At 40.2% G+C, this 22,834-nt stretch overlaps 1 protein-coding gene across 10 annotated transcripts in view; it reads left to right on the plus strand.

The window, feature by feature from the left end:
- Positions 1-22,834, plus strand: part of ZBTB20 (zinc finger and BTB domain containing 20) — a 512,466-nt gene that overhangs the window by 112,764 nt on the left and 376,868 nt on the right. For all 10 annotated transcript variants that reach the window (XM_082063098.1, XM_082063101.1, XM_082063097.1 and 7 more), the window contains one exon: positions 14,420-14,541. The gene's annotated coding sequence lies outside the window, so the exon portion shown is untranslated. The remainder of the gene's footprint in view (positions 1-14,419; positions 14,542-22,834) is intronic.

The following is a 22,834-nucleotide window of genomic DNA, read 5'->3' on the forward strand; positions in this document are numbered from 1 at the left end:
GCACCAATGGGTACTATTTTGCTCTAGCAATCACGTTTTTTCAAAGTATATTTGCAGTGGTACGACATACAAATGCAGGGGATAACGCAAATTTGAGTGTGAATGTGCGTGTATGTGTGCATATGTGATATGTGCATTGCAGTGTGGAAATATAAGGAGACTTCATGGGATAAACCTAAATTTTATTATGAGCTTTGATTTCTGGGTCTTGTGTGCTTTGAGAGATCAGAATCAGATCTATCTTTGCAACCTTGATCTTGGCCTATTTAGGCAGCATCCAAGCAGCAGATGCAGTCATGCTGCAAGTCTGACTGGCAAATTCAGACCATGTCACCTTCATATCTACTCAGTTTGTGCCTCTTGGCTCAGATTAAACATCTCTTGGCTCTTGTGAAAGGGAGTTAGTATGTTGTAAATCTGTTTAAACAAACTGCAAAGCTACAGCATTGTTATGATCTGTTGAAATCTTCATCATCAGACAGGAACAGATCTGCCATTGTCTTAAGATCTGTTTACACTCTACACTGCTTTAGCCCAGGAGAAGTGATATATAGACCAGTCTGTTCCTTGTATTTGTATCAGAGATCTCTTTTCTGCGTTTCCAGAAAACATTCTTTAGACACACAATACAAATATCGACAGTAGATGTCATTAACCCAAAATGAAGAAAAAGCAGAAGGACATCTGCTTACTAAGCAAATTAGATTAACTCTTGAAAGAAAAGTCCATCAAAGGCTGTTTAACACAAAGATATGAACGTAACCACTTGCTCAGGAAATCCCTAGCCAGTGGTTTGCCAGCAGCTGGAAAGGTTTCGTGGAGGGCAACAAGCCTCCTGATGGGCGCTGCCCACAGATTCAGTAAATAACTGCCCTGGCTGGTGTCCGGGAGATGCTGTTGAGCTTGTGCAGCTGCCTGTATGGGCTGCAATGGGACATGGTGTGGACATGGTAGATTTTCAGTCGAACCGTGCTCCAGATACATGCTCTGGTGCTTATCTATTGTTGTTTATTCCTTAAGCTGAAAAAAAGAAAGCACTAGCTGTCAGGCACTGAGGGTAAATGCGATAAAATGAATAGATGCCAGAGTATGACATAATCTTGTATGTTCAGCATGAGTCCCTTGATTTATTTTTGTGTTCTAGACCAGGGCTTTTTGTTTCCTCATCTAGAAAATGAGGATAATTGGTGTTTGTATCTCACATTGCTATATAAAACCAGTATATTGTAAACTTTCTTTTCATTGTCATCCTGTATTTATCTGCTGTTACTTCCTTTTCTGTCTTAAACTAGGGTTATAGTCTATCTGACCGTGGAGGGCCTTCTGAATTAATTATCTGATATTATTTTGGTTATCAAATAATAGAAGAGAATAAACTGATATATGTGTGTAGGTCTATGTGCATTTTTGCTCTCTTTTGTCATGCAGGCTGGAAATAGGACCACACAACTTGTGAGTTGACATCACTTTAGTCAGGACTCTCAGTTTCTATTTGAGAACCATATACATAGGATATTATGCTATAGGAAAGTACACGTGATCCCTTTGGTTGGCTGTTCTTGATACCATCTCCTCATTGCAGTAATAGAACTGCAGGTTTCTTCTTCCTCTGCAGGTACAATGAACAGAGAAATTTCACAAATTCCTCTTAATCCTTCTCCACTGTTTTTAAAACTCACAAAAATTATATCTGTAGGACTTTTTATGTTTGTTTAGAACAGGTTGTTAGCTGGTAATAACAACTGTGCTGCACAACACACACAAGCCATGGGCTGGATGTTTACAGAACATGATAATAGGTGTTGCATTTTTATGTGCTGATTCATTTTATGTAGACTGTATAGCACCAAAAACACCCACTCACAAATGAAGTGCAATAGAAAAATGTCATTGAAATGTTAAGGGTGTATGACTTAAAATCTTGCAACTAAGGACAATAAAATAGAGAGACTCATTCTGTTTATAAGTCATACTGTTGTCTCGGGTATTCCAGTTCATGCAGTTGAAAGGACAGACCCCACTAAGAGGACCGAGCTGCTACGTGTAGATACAGTAAGATGAATACAGTAGCCTCAAATTTTAGTGGAGATATGTTTGACAGAAGTCTCTCTTCAGTTTCGAACTTGGGCCCCTCATGGTTTAATTCATTCTGTAAATTACTGTCACGTTTTTAACATCCCCAGGTGCTGACAGTCTGCAAAATAAAAAGTCCCCTATCTCAGAATGGTATACTTGCTTTGTTACTATAGAGTATATCTGCATTCACATGCCATACCAGACCTTTCACCATTTTCCTATGAATAGGATTGTAGAAGGAAGATGTGCTTCTGTGGGAACCTTGGTATGCAAGAACAGCGTGTATTATTTGGAAGTATCAGCCAATCTCCTTTCCCATAGGCTCCCTAGTCAGAATTCAGGGCTACCAGGTACACCTTGAACAAGTTAGTGGGACAATAGACCACTCTGAAGCAGTTGCATTATCAACTGAAGAACCTGAAGAATTTTAGTGACTTTAATGTGGGTCACATCTGAACACCATTTTAGAGGGAGGAGAGGAAAGAAAAAGAATTTTGCCTCTGGAGATGTGAGCACGGGCAGAGCCAGCCCTTTCACCCTGGAGTCTCTTGTCTTTTGGGGGGGGGGGGAGGGGCTTGTTTTCCACACTGCAGCTTCTACATGTCTAGACAGTGAAATGTAATGACACTTCAGAGACTGGTGTTCCTTCTATCTGTAGTTTTATCATTGCAGCAGGTAGTGACACCTGTCATACTTGTGGTCCTTAAGATTACACAGAGCCTAGTAAAAGTCCACTGTAGCACTTGGTTACAATGCCAGCCATCTTTGACTTTTACCTTTTGGAGTGGTTTTTTATACTATATCTCAAATAGAAGAAAAGGAAAAGCAGAGAGGCCAAACAAAGACATATGTTAATTCTTTAATAAAGCTACCTTGATAGATGATCTAAAACTAAAAAATCAAATAGAAGCTGAACTTTCCTTCTAAACTGCACAGTCCTCCCTTGCCAGGCTTCCCAAGTAGCCACCTTGTTTCACCATTGGACTTCTTGTCAGTGTTCGAGAGCATGTGTAGCACGGGACAGCATTATTGCTCCTCTCTTCAGTGTATGTAAGTTATAGGTTGTCTATTCTGCCTAATCAGTGATGGGTCATGTCTTCAAAAATCCATCAAGTGTGCCTAACTGCACTAACAGAGCTTTAAAAGAGAGAATAGTTCAAAGACACATCTGGGCACTAAAATTTCTGTTAGAAGAATTATACAATTATGATGTCTGGGCTAAATTTACTGGTGTTTGCTGCTGTTGTCCTCCTGCATGTTGTTGTTCTGTTACTAATCTCCAGAGAAACTTCATAGTTACAAGTTCTGCTAAGAAACAAGACCTCTTGAATACAAATTTACATGAGGTAATTTCCTTCTCAATAATTGGAGATTACCTTGCCCAGTCTGCTTGTGGCTTCAGCTTGCTCTTTTTATCCAAATTCTTTTTGGTGTCAGCTCAACAAAATTGACACTTATCCCAGAGACAGTGAGACTAATTGTCCTAATTAATACAAGTGGGCCCAGGTGGGGATAGTTAGAGCTTGAGACCAGTCAGGTGGTATGGGCAAAAAGCCCTCTGGCATTTGAGAACTGGTACCATAATAGAGAAGGTGGTTGTACCTAAGACTGTAATGCTCTTGCGGCAGGTTTTAGTTATTTTATTTCTGCTTGAGTTGTTGCGTAATGTTTGTTTGATGTATGGATTTTCATGTATTAGAGGTGGTCTTTGTGGGAGGAGGGTTACATTAAAGAAAAAGTTTCCTTTTAAAGAAAAAACATTGTCTGGTTATTCTAGCCTTGTAGCTTTTGTTGATCCTGAAACAGTCCGTAGTGTATTTCTTGCTGTGTCAGGATGTACTAGATTCGTCTAGCAGCTGGAGGTGTATGGATTGGCTACCAAGCGAAGAAGTATTTACAAGGCTAAGTGCGCAATTGTGTCGTGTTTCTGCTATGCTGTAGCTCTAAAATGGAAGCTATGACAATACTAACAAAGTGTATGAAGGGAAATCTTTTTTTAATGGGAATTTTTCATGGAAATGGTTAAAGCAAACTTGTAATCTTTGAAGGTGCAGTTTTTGTGTAGGGGATGGTAGAATATTATGCTCTTCTAACAAGCATCTATCATTTCATCACTGTTTACTTTGCTTCTTGATCATCCTACTCCATTTCTGAGCTACCTTTATGTCAGTAGCTGTCACTGAAGACTTCTACTTGATCCCTTGCATCTGACGAAGATTCTAAACAGGGCAAATTCTGCTTGTTGACTTTGAGAGTAGATTTTTAGCCCAATTTACATAGATAAGATTTGGCGTATTATCCTATCCCAAGTGTCTGTTCAGTGAAAAACATGCAGTTCTCTGTGTCTCCTCTCATTTTGTTTGCCAGCAACCTGGCAAGCAAAACTCTTTTCAAGTCTTGACCTGGCTGATGGCTATTTGAAGGCATAGAAAAAGAGAAAATAAATAGCAGTTACAGTAGTCCAGAAAACATTAATTGGGAAGGATTTAGACTAATATCCTGCAGTTCATTATCACCTTCAAGAATCCCATTGAACTGTAGTTCTAACCACCGCACCTTTTTTTTTTGTGTTGTTTTGTTTTATACCTTTGGGGTAAAGGTCACAATCTTCATTTTTGACTGTAGGGAAAATAACTTTCCCAAGCCAGGCAATAATATTGTTAAAAAATATGGGAATAGGTCAGCCAGTGCTTGCTCTGATCCCGTAGCCACAAGACAATCTTTCCCTTCGTAGCAGTTTGGCTGCAGTATTGTTGTATGTAACCCATGCCGACGCTAAAAGCAGTATGAATTGTATACGTCTTGCACATCAGTTTCACTGTCTTAAAAATGAAGAGTTTTTTTCTTTTTCCCCTTCCTTTGAAGTTTTAAAGCAGAACTTGCTGGTGACCCACTTTTGCTAACAGTTCTCTTAACTAACCCCTGTACTCGCTTATACTTTTTTTTTTCTTCCCTCTTCCACCCACTGTCTGTCTAGCCTGGTTTAAAATTTTTATATATGTACTTTTAAAAAATTGATTAGTTGGAGAGCTGCCCGTTCTTCTGCGCTGTATAATAAGGATTTAAAAACTGCACACTGAATTCTGTATAGTGTAATTAAAACTGACCCAGATTTGGACCTGAGAACACCAGGACTTAGCCAAACTTGCCATGAGCTGAGTTCTGATGGCAGATGGGAGCTAATGAGGACACGCTACACTCCAGAATTTCCCAGCTGCTTGGCCCCTTTTTGTACAAACAAGGTTTGGAGTGAAGTCCCAATCCCAAGAGCATGTTCAAGCAAATGTACTGCACCCAGCGTTCTGGGAAACACTGCAGTGCTGCTGTCAGGCTGCTTCAGGAAATTTTTGAGGCATTATTTCCAAAGGGCTTTTACCGTGTGTCTCAGTGTCGTGCATATGCTGTTTCCCAGCTTCCATCTTATCCTAGGCTGTGATGATGTGCTTCAGACCCTGCCTGAATGTCCTCCCCCAGTTTCAGTTGGAGAACTCCCACCTTAATTTAATGGAGTGTTAAAATCCCAAAGTACTGGTTCTTCCTTCGACCTGTGGTTCCCTTTGGTGGATTCAATGTCCTGGGACTATTCAGGCAGATGTAATTGAATCAGTTTGAAGCAGCTGTAGCTGGCATGTGGTCTCTCAGATTGCTAGCACCTGCTTGGTGGTTTGGTTTTTTTTGTTGTTTTGTTTTTGTTTTTAACTCACTAGAGTGAAAATAGTGCCAAACCCAGCACTGGTCTTGGAGCTGATAAAGCACTTTCGGTCCTCTATCCTTTTCCCCTTCTAGCCTAGCCACCTCATTACTGGTGCCTGCAATAATGTTGTTGGTAGCGAGCAGAAACAGGTTTATGCTTCTCCTCCAACTGCCTCCCTCTCTGTCCAGCCAGCGAACTGCCAATACCGACTCTCTTCTTCATAAGCCATGAGACTTAATTGTGCTCAGGTGTGCGGAGCGTCTGTGCCTTCCTTAGAAAATTGGGCAGCCCATGGTTTGCTGTATCAGATGCCCGCACTGAGTTTATCTATTGCTCTAACAGTCTATCTGCTGGCATGGCAAGGTGGCTGTGTCTAACAAATGACCAAGCAATACTGAGATGTTCTGTTCAATGCTTCTGACCCCTTCCTCTGGTGTAGTGTACATAGATTTTGGTTACTGCGTTCCTACTACAGTGTAAGTTTTAATAGAGTAAGATTTCAGAAGGGACTGTGAGTCATTTGGTTGCCTCCCTGTGTCGTGTGATTTATTGTAATCAAAGTTCAAATTGAACACAACAGTGCACTTGGCCAAATACAGTAACAGCACATGATGTAGTTTTCAATGTGATATTACAAAATGACATATTGAAACATTATTTTTTTAATATATCCCTCCACTGAATTCCCCTTACTCTGCACATAAAGTTTATATGCCTCCCTTTTTTGTCCCTCCCTGCCCCAGAGGCAAAAGCTCTATCTGGATTCTTAATTCCAGCTATTTTTACCTTGGTGCTACTTTAGTTTCTGTTTCACAGACCACAGTTTTCACCTTTGTCATGAACGATGCCACTCTAGGATCCTGATAGTGAGGAAGAGTGAGACAAGAGTAACTGTGAGCTCTTATTTTTTTTCCTTTGGCTTTAAATATTTGGGTAGGCTTCTCTGTTGCAGAAATCCTTATATTAGCCTATTCCAGTGCTGCTTTTTTAAAATTTTCCCCTCTTTCCCCTCATTTGTTGGATGTTACCGTATATTTCTAAGGCCGAGAGGGCCTTGTCCTCAGCTGACGTACAGGGGCTTTCTTATTTCCTGCCAAACCTTTAAAAACTGCTGTTGCAGGCAATTAGAAGTCATTTCCACAAAGTGTTCCAGGCAATTCTGAAGCAGTTTCTTTCTTTCCTTTTAACCTATATCTCTTATTTATATCACATATTAAAAGATTATGTGATTTGCCTGTAGATATTTGTGATGTAAGCAAAGTCATTCCTCCTGTGGAATATTCCATTGCTTCTCCAGCCAATGTGCCAGTCTGAAGCTCTCTGCGTTTTGTTGAGCTCAGGCATTTGCGCAGTGTTGTTGAAGGCAACTTCTCTAGGGTCTAAAGTACACTTTCGATTCACTGGAACTGAAATGCCAGTTGATGTGTATAGAATGAATTGTTTCTGCTTTTTCAAGGGGTGCAGTGTAAAGTAGATGCTTCCCTTTATCTATTTGTTTTTAGAGTAAAGAAGGCTACTATTTCTACCTTTAAGTTGCATTTAGTGTGCCTAGGTACAAGTAAAACAAGCTAGTTTATCAGAGTGTCTGTGAAAGTGGTGCAGCTAAACGTTTTTATAACTGTCTAATGGAAATACAAAGGAAGACGAAAACAGGAATTCCAATTAAGCCAGAATTGTTTTTACTAATCCAGCAAGGTGATGTCACCACTTGATTTTTCTCTTGTCCTGTTGTGATTTGTAGTGTTTTGTTTGTTTGTGGGCTTTTTTTCTTTTTTTTTCTTTCCATCCAGGCTCCCACTTTCCTACTCCTTTCTGGTTAGTCGTTCAAAACGTCTACCAATAAAAACATCAATTTGTAATGATAGCATTTGCAGCTCTTTGTAGTCTGGAAGTGCTACAGCTACAAATATAATCCACTGAATAAAATGTCAGCCACCAGTTCTAAGAGGGGACGGTACTAAGGCTTAAATTAAGAAATGGCGAAGGACTGCAGCTCTCAATTTTTAGTGATATTGTTACAAAGCGGTTTTGCTATGAGCAGCAACACTCGTTATGAATTAAATAATGGAGAATAAATATGGAATATTTATTCTTTTTCAGATGTTTTGGCTAGCCAAGATACCTGTTGAGATCAATAGAAATATGGAAGGGAAACTGTACTTGAGACCACAGTGAATATAGCACCCATGGATATCTAAATAAAAAGCAAATCAGAAAGTGGTGTTTGTATGCAAAAATACTTGTTATTGGTGAGGGGGGGGAACAAGTAAAGAGTAAGTATGCAAGTGTCTATCTTAGGATTTCTTGATGCCATTTGTAGCGAGCCGGAACAAGAAAGCATCTGCCACCCTTATGGTTGTCTTGAAAATAAATATAGGTTTAGTTCAGCAGCAACTGCTAGCTGGCATCTTTTATTCCTAGATTGTTTTTTCTTGTACTAAAGTTTACTTTAGAAATGTAGGCACTAAATAAGTGTGAATTCTACGCTAAGTACAAGAAGTAGTAGAAAACCAACAGGATTTATGTTCTTAAGAAGTCTATGTGGCATAAGTGAAAAATATATAGATGTTCTTTTCAGTCTGCTAGCATCCTGACTATATGAGTTGTGAATTAAGTAGTGTTTATAGAGCTGAACCATCCCTTTTATACATTTAATTTTAAGGTATCAGTTTAGAGACTCTATACATCTTTTACTTGGATACAGCTGACCAATTTTATGTGGAATATTCTAGCTTTTTGTGCACATGGAATAGAGCACTTCCCAAACTGAGCTATAGTAGTGACTAGCACAGGAGTGTGACAGAAAGGACGCAAAGGAAGTTAATAAATTGATAATGAAGTGGGATTATAGAGGATTGAGCATGGATATTAGAACCATTTCACACATACTTTTTAATCACTACCACTCTGCTCTGATTCTGTCTAGTGATACCACCCTGAAGTGTATTGTTGGGTATTTGGAAAAAGACCATTTAACTTGTAGGTTACTGGCAAGCATGTCTGCATCCCTGACAGAGGCAAAGAGGTTAAATGAATGATAGAGATGCGATTCTTCTGTTTGCCATGCAGTTGGTCCCTCTAGGAGAGCCTTCAAAGAAGTTGACAAAAATATTTTGAAAACTTGCAGTACTGTCTCTGTCTATGACTAAAGCTTTTATTTTCTGGGCTTTTTCATTCCATCACTGAGTTCATAAATATAAAATATCAAGAAATCAGTGACCAATTTAACACTGAAGTGAATATAAAACATGCTGCATTGCACTTTTAAGTAAAAAATAAAACGGTGCAAGGGAATCAAACTAATAGAAAGTATAGAGGAGGAAATGCTAAGAAAAAGGGAATCAGCTCTTAATTTTGGAGATTTTTCAAGAAGAAATCCCTGCATAGTTCTTTCACAGAATCACAGAATGTTAGGGATTGGAAGGGACCTCGAAAGCTCATCTAGTCCAATCCCCCTGCCCCAGCAGGAACACCCAGATGAGGTTACACAGGAATGTGTCCAGGCAGGTTTTGAATGTCTCCAGAGAAGGAGACTCCACAACCCCCCTGGGCAGCCTGTTCCAGTGCTCTGTCACCCTCACTGAGAAGAAGTTTCTTCTCAAATTGAAGTGGAACCTCCTGTGTTCCAGTTTGTACCCCTTGCCCCATGTCCTATAATTGATTGTCACTGAGAAGAGCCTGGCTCCATCCTCGTGGCACTCAGCCTTTACATATTTATAAACATGAATGAGGTCACCCCTCAGTCTCCTCTCCTCCCAGCTAAAGAGACCCAGCTCCCTCAGCCTTTCCTCATAAGGGAGATTTATGTTAGCCAGGCAATTTATTGAAAGAAGCGAGTTGTCTTGTGTGGCGCACATAACCCCCAGCCGCTTCCTGAAGCTTCAGTTTTCACTTTTCCCAAAATTCCATGCTTGACAACTGGACAGAAGGCTACACTGAATTAAATTTTATTGTTCTGGAGTTCTCCATCCATTTGCAATGCACGTAATCAGGAATTCAGCTGTGTCCCAAGAAACCTGTTTAACCTAACAAGAGCAAATGGCAATGGGTGTTTCTTACTCGGGATAGCAGTGCCAATGTTTCTGCTTAATTGGGGCATATTTGGCTGGTTCCAGTACTTCAAGTGGTTTTTAAACAGGTGTTTAATGGGTGTGGAATTCTGAACTCTGGCCTTTTGATACCGAAGTTGCCAAATAAAGATTAACAGAAATCTAAAGATCTAATGCAGAACAAATAATTTTTATCTTTGTATATTTATTCAGCATAATTTTTACTTTAACTTTTAAGTTGCGGTCAGGTGGGGAGATGTTTCTTCTCGTAATTGAGAAAGTCCATTAAACAGGAACAACAGGATGTCTAACAAGGTGTCCTAATTAAAATTACCCTGTAATTTGAACAAAACATTCATTTGTATGTGGCTAAGGTTGACCTAAAACCCATCTAAATCAGGAGAAATTATTATACAAATTTTTTTCCTGCTGAAAATGAAACTTAGCATTCTGCCAACAAACAGCATGATCCTGTTATTATACAGTATTCAAGAGTAAGTATTTTCTCTTCAGCGTTAAAAAAAATAATGTTTTGAGAATATTTTAAAAAGATTTCTCTCCTACCTCCACCCTTTGATAGCACTCATTCATGGTTGCATTTCTGTGATATTTTGACAGCTGAGACCGTGTTGTTCTGTGCACACTGTAAGCCCATCTGAAGCCTTTAGTGGTGGCCAGTGTACTAGTGAACTAATAAGCAACTCAGATAGCAGCTGCTTAGCAGGACTGGTTGGCTCAGACTTGACTTTGGTATCTGCAGCTACACAGTTTCTGACTGGCTTGGAGTGCAAGCTGGGTAATTTTGTTATCTCGGGGAGCATGGGCCTGCATACATAATCTAGGCTGTATACACAACTAGGTAGATTTTACTTTTGTATGTAACAATGACCTACTCGTGTTCTAGCTGTCATGCTTTAAAACGCTGGTAGAGGCAAATAGTGTTTAATTTAATTTATTAAATCAAAGTGAATGTTTGAAAGAATTTGTTACCTTCAGAAATATTGTTTGTATCTAGAAGGGAATTCTCAGTATCTTTAACTTGGCTGAACTGCACAAGCTGCAACTTGTAGATGTTGGTTTCCAGACACAAGGTGGTGGAATTTTGTTTCCACCTGCTTTCTGGGCAGGTTGGGAGAGCTTTTCAAAAGCTCTCAAAGCTGGCCTGAATGTGCTGCTGGTGTATTCAACTTAGAATCACAGAATCGTTGCATTGTCTCAGTTGGAAGAGACCCTCAGGATCATCAAGTCCAACTATAACCTAACTCTAATACTAAACTATGTCCCTAAGAAACTTGTCTAAATGCCTTTTAAACAGTTCCGGGGATGGTGACTCCACCACTTCCCCGAGCAGCCTGTTCCAATGCCTGACAACCCTTCCTGGGAAGAATTTTTTCCTAATATCCAATTTAAACCTCCCTTGTCACAACTTGAGGCCATTTCCTCTTGCCCTATCACTTGCTACTTGGGAGAGGAGACCAACACCCTCAGGATCATAGAGTCCAACTGTTAACCTGCCACTAAACCACATTCCTATGAATCTCATTTACATGACTTTTAAACACCTCCAGGGATGGTGACTCCACCACTTCCCTGGGCAGCCTGTTCCAAGGCTTCACAACCCTTTCCATGAACAAGTTCCTAATATCCAATCTGAACCTCCCCTGGTGCAACCTGAGGCCATTTCCTCTTGTTCTATCACTTGCTACTTGGGAGAAGAGACCAACACCCTCCATGCTACAACCTCCTTTCAGGTAGTTGTAGACAGTGATCAGGTCTCCCCTCAGCCTCCTTTTCTCCAGGCTGAACAGCCCCAGCTTCCTCAGCCGCTCCTTATCAGACTTGTGCTCCAAACTTGAACTACTTCACTATGATATGAGCAAATAGAGAATCACACTCTTTTTTTGATAATCCCACCCATAATGTCTAATACAAAGTGTAATGACCCAGATATGTACAAAAAGTGGAACTTCATAAATGCCAAAATTTAATAAGGTGCAAGAGGAGCTACTTTCCACCAACTTTCACCCCTGAGGCCTGGTTATAACTGAGGTATAAAAATTCTGACTGCAGTCTGGAATAGGTGGGTATTGGTTGTTGACCTGATGAAAGTGGATGAAGATCAGGTGTCCACAGTGATTCTTTCAGTTCTCTCGGTTACTGTAATTTCTGAAGATGATGAAACATCTCTGGATGATAACTGGCTAGTGAAGCTGTTCCTTAGTGACTCCTCCTCCTGAAGAAATTTTATATAATGCTACTGGTGATGCCTTATTGCCACAGGATCTCTCTCACATAGGGTTTAAAATGTTTCAGTTTTTGAAGATCTCACATTTGAACCGTGGAGCAGGCAAGCTAAAAGAAGAGACTTGGACCACAGTGTCTACCATATTCAGCTGAAATCCAGAAACACATCCCACAGCGTCTTGCACAAATGTTTGGGCAGAGTGACTTTAGATATCCTGATGGTTCGAAAGCTGAGTTTCCAATCAGGAGGGAATTAATGCTTGTGCTTTGGAAAAGTAGCAAAAGAAATACTGAGTACTGTAACTGTAGAGGTGTAAAAGAAAATTCCTGTTCTTTATTTCCAAATGTATTTTCTGAAGTCCTTGAAAGATTTTTCAGGAGCTTTTGGATGTCCTGGTAATGGTGGTTCTTAATCATGAGCTTTATAATTTGCCTTTGGCAAGAAAGCTGGATTCTTTCTTTTGAATGTGGGACCTTGCCTTATTGCCTCAGGGAAGTATTACTGTAATGCATGTCACTTGAGGCTAATTCAACCTGCCACTTGGAAATTGCCCCTGGTGCAGATTGTAGCGATGAACCATTATCTCAAGCTATTTTTCATCAGAAGCCCACTGCATCTGTTCTGTATGATCTGCATAGCCTGCTAGTTTATTTCAGGTTAGCGTGTGAGGTGGGGGCTTTTTTGCCTATAAAGCCATGATTGGTTTGGCTTCCAGCTATGTGACTGGAGCCTTCCTTCTATGTCATATACCAGAGCAGCCCTAGATATCTCAAGATGTAGGTCCATAGCAGCTTAAACTGATCAGTGCTGAGGCTGCTCTGTTGCTGTTTCTCCACCTGCAGAGTTTTGCTGCCTCTTTAACTCTGACCCCTGAGTTTCATACCTGGATGTTGAGCTGTGACTGGGGCTTGATTTGGATGAAAACAATGGAAAAGAAATTTTCATTCAGCTGAAGTCTACCTCAACCATACAGTTACCCTGTAAGGTATTGGGCTCAAGGATGGGCTCAGGGACATGTGGCCAGGAGAGAAAAGAGGTGAGGGAAGCCTGGGCTTGGGGCAGCTCCAATTAAAATCAGCTTATATCATAGTGCAGCCACACTCTTAAGGTTCTGGAAATAATAACCCATTGATTTCAGCAAGATATAGCTGTGTGCATAGGATATGATAGTTAAAGGTACTTTAGCTTAGGAATTTACTTTCTGTACTGTTTGCGAAAACCTGCGTTTTGGTATGCATCAGAAACTCCAAAGATCACACACCTCAACCTTTCCATCCTTTTTTCCATCCTTGAAAAGGGGAAATGAGATGAAGGCTTGATTAATTTCTTTTATGAGGTTTGGTTGCTATATGTCATTAGAAGCAAATCAGGCAGGGAAAAAAAAAAGAAAACATTTTCGTAAGCAGTAGGGAATTTTCCCCTTTGAAAAAGAGCTAAAACTTCATTAACATTTCAGCCAGCTTTAAATTAAAATTTGTGTCTGAAAATAATCTGTAATGTATTTTGAGTTCCAGTGAGGCATGTCAGGGCAGTATCAGTACAATTTTCTTCCATATGCAGCTTGTGATGTGGCTCCTGTATCTTCTGTCCCACTGTTACTGTGCCACACATGCTGGTGTGAGTCTGCCCATCAAATTAACCCTTGGCCTTCTGCTGATAATATGAAGCTGGTGGACCACAAACCAGGGCAAAGTGAACGGAGCAGATGACTCCTGGATCCTAAATACTACACCTGCTTTGTACACAACCTAACTTGACCTAATTATTTTTACCACGTGTAGTCCCGTTCCCTCAGGGTGCAGTGTGTCTGCTTACACTAGACAAGGTTGCACTTGTCATGTTTCTGTAGGACAGGCCCTTATAACGTACCGTCAGAGTGACCGGGTTGTCTTTCTCCCCTCCCTGCGCCGCTGAATGTTGGTACTTTGCTTTTTCCAAACCAGGCAGTACTTGGTCTGCCCCACTGAGCAAAAGTCACTGAGTGTGATGCTGGGAAGGGGAGAGTTTGAAAGTGAAGCCAGCAGCAATGCTGTGTAGGTAGTGACAAATGGCAGACCGTTCTGCTTCACTGGATTTTGCACATTTGAGGGGACGTGAAGATGTGCAACATGCAGCCTGAAATAATACTTTTTTTTTTTTTTTCTTTCCCTGCAAGGTTTTTATGTCAAGTCTGCATGGATTAGGTTTGCAGCTGTCCTCTGCAGTTGGTACTCCCACTGCAAAGCATTTGGAGTAAAACCCTTTGCTGATGTGTCTTGCTTTTGGTAGGGCCTGTACGGGAGTTTTTGCCAACTGTTTATAAAGGTTTTTTACTTCATGTGAGATCTTAAAGATAATTCCGTTCTTTTCTTTTAGGGAAGCAGAGGGTTTGACACATCCCTTACATCCTGCGTTTACTCTGACCACAGTCCATCCCTGTTCTCACAAGCGGAGCTCAGCCCTGCTTCCCTTCCTGTTGATTCCCAGTCAGATACATGGTAAGTTTGCATTATCTCCAGACTTGTTGCCACAAGGTAAAATTCTGGCAGACGCTCTCTGAAATCCATTAGCACTGGGCATTGAGGGCAGAGTACTTCATGCCCATCAAAGATTGTTCAGTTGTATTCCAGGCTGACTGCAAGGAGAGGAAGATAGTATTGAATTAACATTGGAGCTGAACTTCAGCATAGAATGTTATAGGAATAAAATATGAAGTAAAATATGTGACAGAATTAAATCCATCAGTTCTAATAAAGGAAACAGAAGAAAGCAAAGAAATCTTGGACCCCTAAATCCCATTAACCAGGCCAGAGAGAGAATGTGTTAAAAGGGAGCTGCACTGTATCTTTTTTCATTGTTTGATGAAATAATCTTTTTCACCCTTTAAGTGGTGTGTTTAAAAATCCTGGTATTTCTGAAACAAAGAGAATACACAGCCACCGAGCTAGCTGGTTTTTATACCTTCCTTTTCTTAGCATTGTCCTTCAGTACAATACAGAGCCATTTCTTTGTTCTCACAAGCTAGCAGCTAAATTGTATGTAAATGTATGCAAATTAGATGCTGTCTAATAAAGAGAGTCATTAGATGGAAGAAATATTTAGTTTAGGGGGAAAAAAGAAAAGAAAGCAGGTGTATTTTGCAATAGAAAAATGTAAGATTGCAAAAACCCCTCAAACTTTGGGTGAGGGATTTTTATAAAGCCATTAAAATATTTTCTAAAAGACTTGCCCTGCTCTTGGTCCTTTTTTCTGCCCCCTTTTTGTGTATATATATGTACATTTCCGTAATTTTTTCTTCAAACTCACCTTGGCTGTGCTATGTATACATACTTGAACAGGTATGTACTTGAACAGGTGTGTAAATATTGTAATAATAAATATTTGATTTCTTTAAATCATATAGCTATGAAGTTACACATATGTACCTTGTATTAGGGTGTGTTTTTTGCTTACCGAGTATATACAGGTGGAATCCATGTGGTAAATTTTACTTTCATGGGTTGATTTATTCATCATATGCTCTGACTGGATACCTTCTGCTCACTACATCGTCTTCCTCCATTTTATTAACCCCCTCCTCAAGAATTTTAAAGCTTGTTTTTTTTTCCTTCCCATTTTATTTGTTCATTAAGCCTTGGCACCAGTTACGTTTCCATTCTTGCACTTGCATTTTCCACCAAGTAATCCCTTTTGAGGTATGTACCTGATTTAAGCCTGAAGCAGCAGTGACCTTTTTAAACACGATGAAGTCACAGCTTTACTGTCAGGTGTCAGAGTGCTAAGATGCTGGGAATGTGCAGCTTTTTATCGTCCAAAGCTGGAGATTTCTATGCCTGTGGATGCAGCACTCTGCATCCATCTAGGCTCTGAAAGATTTAAAATTGATGAACCTTATGTTCTTGCCACTTCTAAGGAGATAAAATTTAAGACTTTAATCTCTCTACTTTAGAATCTGTAGTCTCACTCTTTGAGCTCCTCTGTTTGGGTGGATTAGTATACATAGATGACATGGCTCAATTGTTTTAAAGTCATTGTTGCATTTTGTTTCTGACGGTCAGTTATCATGGCTCAGGCAGGTGAGCTGATAGCTGTACATCGACTTGGCATATTTTTCCATTGCAGTTTTGCAAGTCTGGAAGTCTAAAGACATATATGTATATGTGTATAAAATATATGTATATAAAACTAATGTTGTTTAAATATTTACATATAAAGCCAAGGGATTGGCTTCCTTCCCAGAATTACTGGAACTACCTTCCCCAGGAACATTTGGACTTGAAAAATCTCTACAGCAACACTTTTTTTCTGGAACTAAACAACTTGTGAAATGAGTGACTGGCTCTGCACCCTTTGCTGTTCATATGTGTTCTTTTGCTTGGGGTGGTGGAGAGGCCTCTGTGCATGGGTGATACACTTCCAGTTAATTACGATAAGCTTATTTTTTATTGCTCTTTCCCCCCTCCTGGTTTCTCATTGGCTTATTTTATGAGAGAGTGTTTATGAGAGAAACTCTAGCACAGTGGGAATATTTTTGTCATTGTTCTAGGACAGGTCCATGCAATGTGCCACATCTGGGCCACGTGCAGTCTGGAGGCAGCAATTCCTGCCTGGACAGCTGCAGAGCAGGCAGACCAATCACTTAGAATGAACTGACTCCCCAGCTGCCCAGTGTCCCAACCATACTGGCTGAGCAGGCAGCAGAGAAACTATAATTTGTGTCTGCTACCTAATGGGAAATGTAGGCAGGGTCATTGTAAGGAGGTGGTAGAATGTCAGCAGTGAATACTTGGGGTGCTTTTAAAGTTATAATAGAAGATGTATGGTGAATATTGCTCTGTGGGAAATGCAGGGAAAATGTGAGCTATAAGGATGCTAGAGAGAGATGAGGTTGAAAAAGTGAAGAGAAACACAGGGTATAGTGGTGAGTATGAGGGATGAGGCCACACTAGTGAAGAGAAAATGTTAGTGGTTTACCCACTCACTTGGGGCACCACTCTTCTAGGCAGTCAGGTATCAAATGTCCAAAGAGAGCTGAGTCACTAGTGATGCAGACATTTAATATAGATGTTTTCATACAGGTGGTTTCTAATGCTGAAACCCTAGTTGGGAGATTTACACTGGAGGTGGGACAGGCTAGCAAACAAAATGAGTACCTTCTGTCTCTCACATTCTTGAGCAGGATGCAAAACATACATGCAGATAGGAATGATGCTCAAATGGGGGAAGAGTGCTGCAGGCTTAGGGGCAGAAATCTGATAAATTCAATTTTCCTCTCCAGACTTCCTGTGGTCTGGAGTAATTGTTCAGGGCGGGAGAAAATTCAGCACCTATGTACTTTTGAGGATATATGTGTTACTACCTTGCCCATCTTGAGAATAATGATAATACAGCCTTCCTACCCTTGAAGTACAATCCTTGAGGATATATGCATTAAAGGATGTGAGGCTTCTGTGTCCTGTGATAACGAATCCAAAAGCAGTACTGTAGACAGGTGTGAGACCAGTGGTCCATCTGGTCAGGCATAATCCTGTTCAAAGTCTTCAGCTGCAGCAGAGGGAGGCACAAGAAATCCTAAGTCATAATAGTGAAACAATCAATATTTTCACTAGTTATCTTGAAAGTAAATGAGAATTTTTAAACTTGTATTTCTCAGGAGCTTGTGCATCTTTAAGAAATAGTTTTAAGAAATAAAATATGCCACACTAAACTAATCCTAGAGCTAACAAATAGGCATTGGGACTAGCAGCTTTTGCTATTACCTACTGCTTATTATTGTTATTATTATTATTTCTTTTTAATTATGCAAAGTGCTAATCAGTTTGATTATGCACAGTGCTAATCAGGTTAATTATGCAAAGTGCTAATCAGTTGTTATCTAAGCACACAAGGAGAGCAGAGGTGCTGGCAGTGAATGGTGGTTCTAGATGGGGGTAGTCACGGCAGTCATTCCTTGTTAAAAGAGGAGTAGGTGAGATGACAGGGGTTTTTGCTTCCATTAGAAAGTAAATTAAAAAAAATGCAAGCCATGAGGGTGATAGTTCTGGTGGGATAATGTCTTCTTTCACAGCAAGGCAGACTTTTTACCAAGCCAGCTCATGCTGTTGGATAATTTCTGTAGGAGTTTTGAGTGCGCTGATTGGCAAATACATTACAGAGAGGTCTTGTAATGGGTGGGGTACAAGTTGCCCCCACTTGATAAGTTGGTATGCATAACTAGAAAATCACAAATTAGGCGAATTTGCTCAATCTGAAGTAGAGTCACCCTTTAAGCACTGGCAAGTAGGATATTGATAATGCAACGTGAATAGCAGTTGATCATATGTTTGTATGGTTGAAGGTACTGCATGAGCATACAAAATGTGTATCATTCAGTGTAATGCCCTTACAAGCTGTAAGAACGTAGGGTGCCTTATCAGTGGAACGTACATGAGGCTGTGTTTCCTTTTCCTCTTTAGCCCTACGTTATAAACTAGAATTTTGTGTTCCTGTGAAACAGGATCTGTTTTCAGTAAGCTATGTTCTCCTGACAATTACTGAAGATTCAGTGTGTCTTTCTTACTGTACTCAGCGTCTAATATCTAACCAGTATTCCTTATTTGATTATGTTTCAACTGTTGGTGTGGGATACATAAAGATTACTTTTTTCAGTTAGTAATGGGGATAACACTCCCAGAGCAGAGAGCTACTTGCTCATAAAAGTCTTGGGTAAAGGATCTTAAGAGATTTTTGAAGTCATTAAAGCAAAAGACTGCTCCTACATGAGACCATCAATACTAGAAGGTTACTGCACCAACAATGCAAGAGAAATTTTCATTGAAAAATTAATAATTGAAGGTACTCACTTATGGGGAATTGGGGCAAACTTTCAAGTATATTTAAGGTAGGAAGTGAAACAAAGCACCAGTAATCTATGTCTTGAACCATAGCCTGAAAATTAGTAATATTGCTGCCTTGGCTTTGTGACTACTCCACAAGACACTGACCCATGAGACAAGTTTACTGCCAGGTATGTGGTCACAAATACTCATCTATTCTTATACATTCATTCCGGTGTTAGAAACCCAAACATACCAATGGTCCACCATCAAGCCTACTGCCTTAGATCTGGAGTATGGGAGTATGTGATGCAAATATTCTAAGCAAGAGGGAGATAACAACAAACACCAGTGACTTCGAATGCTTTCCTGTCTGATCAGAATGCTCTGAAGTCAATTGCATCTTCCCATAAACTGATGGTGGACCAGGTCACTGCTACCTCTAGGTGCTGCTCCATAAGAACTTGGTCTGTTCACCTCAGACTTGAATTTGACTTGAAGAGTCCAGCCCACAACCAGACTACTTCCATAGTTTTACTAATTTGTTTTCACTTATTGTCGGTGGCTCTTCCAGTGCACTCCACTTCTCCCTTATCAGCTCCTAGAGATGCAATAGGAGAGCGTGTATGATCTACCAACATAGGGAAAACTCCAGCTTCTTCATGTAATCCCTTGGCATCACACAGCCTTGCAGGAAGCAGATGCTTACTTATTGTTTGCAAAAAAGTGGAAGTCACACATGTTCTGGATTATATCTCTATGTTTTGGAAGCTGGACTTATAATATCAGAAGGGAATCAGTGTGAAAGTTATTGTGATGCTTTAGGTATGTTCTTTGCTATCATCCACATCTTTTCAAAGGGGAGCTTAATCCTGTGGAAAGAAAACCTCAAAGTTTTTGTGTTCCTGTGAGTTCAAGGGTCAGAGGAGCCTTGAAAGGCCAATAGCATAAACCACACACTGATAGTATTTGCATGTTAGAAATGTCAATCTACCTGAGGCATAATCATAACCTCTATTGAATTTCACCATCTCTGATGGCTGGCCTTCTGATGAACTCAGGAGCTAGAAATTCAAAACTCTCATTCTGCTCCCGTTTCTACAGCTTTCTTTGTAACTCTGCTAAATTGCTCTGCTTTGGTTTCTCTTGACAGTACGGTATGTATAACAATATGGACCTAATGCAGGGGCATGGTTTGTAAGGCAAATGTATTGTTTGCAAGTGCTGTGGTATCTCTGGATTAAAGGGTTTGTAGAAGTGCAGTATACTATGGGAAGTTATCCGAGTTATTAAGAAGCATCACCAAGTCTTGCGATATTGTGTAAACTGGTGCAAGATAGCTACTGAAGTAGTTTGTGTATTCCTAAGAAGTGAAATAAGTGGATGGAGAAAACTCAGTTGCCTTGACATTAGGCTAATGGGTTAGCAACAAATGAAGAAAGCCCAATAAAGAAATCTCTGCCTCTGGTGCTTTAAGAAGCAGTTCTTGAGAGAACAGAGAATTCTTTTGCTTGTGTGGCAGAAAGTCATTGCTTCAAAACTCCTTTTGCATCTTCTCGAGGACCCGATGGTCTTCAGAGGTGCCGGCCAACTGCTGCTCAGCTCTGTAGCAGCTGAGTCTGCTCATTGGCATTCACAGAACCGGGAGCTGGCGGGGAATTAATAACAAAAAGATTTTAAACGTTCAGCCTGACCTTTTAAAGTTACCAACCTGCATTCAGGTTACAAATACATGGCAATTTCCTCTTGAGCTGCAAAGACTCTAAATGTTAAATCAGTAACTCGATCAGACTAGCAACCCTTCTCCTCTCTGTTGTCTCGTGCCCAGCTGCCATGACTGGAGTAAAGAAACAAGAAAACTATCTAAACACATGCATAGCTTACTGTGACACAAGTACTTGGAAGAAACCCCACTGACATAAACTAACACAAAGTGACACTGTGTTTAAAAAGTTGTTTTGAATGTCTTCTCCCATTGATCTTTTGCAAGGGAGATAAATAAACACTGTGTGTGGTGCAGCCAGGCTGAGTATTTTTGCTCCTGCAAGTGTTTATACATTCTCTGGTGGTTGTTTGTATTGCTGTTTGTTGACTGTAAATTCCAGACCTGTAGGTTTGTAATGTATACATTTAGAGGAGTGGTGCAGTTTTGAGAGTATGGTCAGGGTAGTGCTTTTTATGAACACAACCAGATGAATAATGGGTGGGGTTTGGTTTGTTGTTTGATTGCGTTTTTTTTTTTTTTTTTTTTGGTTGGTTGAGTTTTTTCCCCTCCTTGAAAAATAGTGAATTAGTCTTTGTGCTCCCAGTGAAAGAGAAGGCTGCGGTGGCATGAGCTTTAGCTAAGCAGGACCTTCTGTGCTCAGATTAATGCAGGTAGGTGAACATGGAAAACCACGTAGTATTTGCCTGGTAGGAATCAAGTTAGTTTAGCTTTTCATCTAATTAAGAAACAGGTCTGTTAGGCTTCCAGTTTGTTTGGTAATGATGAGGATGATGCATGTTTTCTCTCAGGAGGGAGGGACTGAAGTTGTTACAGAAGACAAAGTTTCTGGTGGCAGAGACCCCTCCTGCCCCTCTGTTCCTGTTTCACAGTTCTCTCCTTTGTCTTTGGACAAAATCTTCACTTTTTTGCTTACCGTTGTTATCAGCATCTCAATCCCTAGGACAGTGGGAGTGTGTAGAAGATTTTTGGGAACTGATGCAGGCACTTCTTCATCCACCAAACGGAATGGGTGTGACATCCTGAACATGTTTTGTGCAGGAACACTTCAGCTTAATCAGTCACCGTTTCTCCTGTTAGGTAGAGTTTTACTTGAACCTGTTTTTCTGTCATGTTGGTGCTAGTTAAACTGACACATTTCTGATGTTGCAAATTGTTTAAAGCCTGCCTAGTGTTTTCTTTTTTGCTCTCTCATTCATTCACATTATGTACATTTATTAGATACATATTGTACTTTCTTGCAGCTACCCTTACAACAACCTCTCTTGTTTCCTTATACCCTTGTAGTTAGTTTTATGTTGAACATAATTTTGGGGGAGAGCTGTTTCTGCTGCAGGTCTGCTGCTTACAAATCTAATGCTAGAGAAAAATGTTTGGTTTTGCCCATGCTGACATATTCTGAAAACATTTTCTAAGAGTTCTTGTGCCTTCAAGGTGTGGAATGATGCTTCGAAAAGAATTAGCTGAATGACCTTTGTGTCAGGGAGGTATTTTTCCTTTTCTTTTTGACACTTGTGCATCTCACTGCCCTGACAATTAGCTGTTCCATGAAAATAAGGAGCACCTACGACCATTGTCAACTTCTTAATTAACTCAAGAGGCAGAAGTCTGTTTGATGGCCCTGAAGGTTGCGATACTGTTGGTGGCCACAAAGCACTGATACGTCGATGTGTAGCAGATTCTCTTTTTCACTTGGCTATTTGAAAATCCAGGGAATTAAATACACTAAAAAAAAAAAAAGTGAAAGAATATTTCATTTCTCTAAAGGCTAAACTGTGAATACTAGAATTAAAGTTTACAGAGCAGCCTTAGTTCAGCTTCCCTGTTCGTTTCCAGTTTTTAATTATGTGATCACATGCTGTTTTCTGTGGGAACCAGTCTTCTCGTTGTACGCCTAGTAGACCTGGTCTGAGGTTGAAGAGAAGTTCTTTAGCAAGAGGCTTTTTTCTTTAAGATCAGTTGCCTCACTTACTGCAAACACTGGAAAATGTTTGATATATGAGGCAGGAGACAGCGGAAAAAGAAAGGTTGCTCTTATTCTCAAGATTATGGTGAGAGCACACGTGCTTAAAGCAAAAAATGTGCTTGAGTTGCTTGTAAAATCGGACATCTTTAGGTGGATTACAACGTAAGCTAGTCTTTCTGCTTTCCCTTACCAGTTCACTTACTCCTTTTAACCCTTCACTATTTCTACCTTTTAAAACATTATATTCCTTTTCCTTCAAAGAAAGAAGAAAGTCAATACCAGTAGTA

Source organism: Streptopelia decaocto, assembly GCF_964273445.1.
Source record: "Streptopelia decaocto genome assembly, chromosome: 1".
Classification (NCBI taxonomy): domain Eukaryota; kingdom Metazoa; phylum Chordata; class Aves; order Columbiformes; family Columbidae; genus Streptopelia; species Streptopelia decaocto.